At 32.3% G+C, this 2082-nt stretch overlaps 1 pseudogene; it reads right to left on the bottom strand.

Moving 5' to 3' along the window:
• Positions 1–705: 705 nt before the first annotated feature.
• Positions 706–824, bottom strand: LOC112476305 (annotated as a pseudogene).
• Between the last annotated feature and the right edge of the window lie 1258 nt (positions 825–2082).

The following is a 2082-nucleotide window of genomic DNA, read 5'->3' as shown; positions in this document are numbered from 1 at the left end:
TGAAGTGCAAAACTTAAAAAGAAAACCTTTGATAACTATTTTTTCTTTGTTCATTTTTTGTTCTCTTTAAGTCATAATGGGACCTAATGTTGAAATCTAATTACCATTCCTCTAATGCCAAAACTCAGCTCTGTCGTTATGTAAGACATCCAGATCATCTAAAGAGATGAGCTGGTGGTAGCCAGAGCTTGTCCTATTCTGAAGCTGAGAATTTTAACTCCTTAGAAAAATCAAGGAATACTCTTATCTTGAAATGAAATGTCTGGGTTTTTTAAGTGACCTTGTCTAACAGGTTAAGCACGTATATCAAATTTGAAGGTAGAGAGTCAGGCTCATGCTGTGTCTTAACAGACATTTATATTATTTACTATTATTATCATTATTATATTCCAACTTAACCACTTACTGTGTCACCTTTGGCTATTGAAATTTAATTAAAATTAAACTAAACTAAAATTTCAGTTACTTAGTCGCAATAGCCTCCTTTCAAGTGTTCAATAGTCAAATGTGTCTAGTGGCTAGTGTATTGGACAGAACATATTTAGAGCATTTCCATCATTGTAGAAAGTTCTATTGGACAGCTCTAATATATATATAATTAGAATAATATATTCCTCTGAGAGATTTTATTTTATTAAAAGTGATTAGTTTTATAGACTTTTTGGTATTGTTTTTATTTTTATTTTTATTTTTATTTTTTTTTAACGTCTACAGCACTTGGTATTCCTAGGTGGTCTCCCATCCAAGTACTAACCAGGCCCAACCCTGCTTTGCTTCCGAGATCTGAAAAGATCTGGCACGTTGAGGGTGACATGGCCATAGATGGACTTTTGGTAATGTAATGGCAAAATATAAATGCTTGATGCATGATATTTAATACTAATGTCACTGGTTAAACGAAGAATAATCAGATAATGAAAATAGTAATAAAAATATAACATTTACATGTTTAATATCATGAGTAGAGAATATATAGCTTTGTATTAATTCACGAAGATTAATTCTGTTTTTAAATATTTTAGTATGAAATAATTCTTAAATTGGCATTCTGAAAAGTTTCCCTGAAATAGAAGCTAGAAAGCGAGCCTAATATATTATGCTCACAGATTTATTAAACACACACACACACACACTGACACGCAACCTATATTAAGCAGCTATTTACTTTTTTAAAATTCTAAATATTAAGAAACCTTAACAAGTAGGTCATAAGCACCTACTACCAGAAATAAATATGGTTAACCAGGATAGAAGATTATGAAAAAGGAAGTTGGATTAGTATTTTAACCCTCTCGAATTATGACATGGCATTAACTCATTAGAATCTCTTTGCATATGTGGGATTACTGGTTAAAAGCTCTGAACTTTGATTTGTCTTATTGTCATTTGAGATATAAATGTGTTTATTTCGGTGTTTAGGAAATAGGATAGATAAACACACACACATGCACACACGATTATATACTATGCTCATACACAAAACAGTGCTTAGGTAAACAATCAATCCCATCTTTGAACCAACTTAGACCATAGGCCAGAGATGAACCCATTTGACATGCCGGTCAAAACACTTGATTCATGGACTGGACTCTGTTAGTGTCTATGTCCTTTAATTCAGTAGTTATTATCATTCTAATGACATCCAACCATTAGACACTGTGGACATAAAGTCTATAAATCTATATTATATCCAGAAAAAATAGATTTTTTGTGTGTTATTATGACACAAGGAACATCACTCTTACAAACAAATAAGTCCTTTAATAAAAGTTAATTTTTCGTGATTATTTATAACCTATGTTTTCCCCCTCATAGGCTACTGATTAAGATACTGGCAATTATAATGCCCTGGCATGCAGACTCATGATACCACCAATTAAAGAGGGAAAAAAAAGATTTGTGGTGGAAACATATACAGGACTTATCAAAACTGCTATGAGGAGGTCCTACTCAAGTCATTGCAACCGACGACTATGGGAAGGGACTAAGTGCCAAAGCTGATATACTTGTAAATAGATAAAATTTCAGATAAGGTGGTACATACAATACTAGTCAGGGGTCAGTGTTTTTAATTCATAGAAC

This window comes from Pteropus alecto, unplaced genomic scaffold (assembly GCF_000325575.1).
Source record: "Pteropus alecto unplaced genomic scaffold, ASM32557v1 scaffold132, whole genome shotgun sequence".
Classification (NCBI taxonomy): Eukaryota; Metazoa; Chordata; class Mammalia; order Chiroptera; family Pteropodidae; genus Pteropus; species Pteropus alecto.
This window is presented reverse-complemented; position numbering and strand designations above follow the sequence as displayed.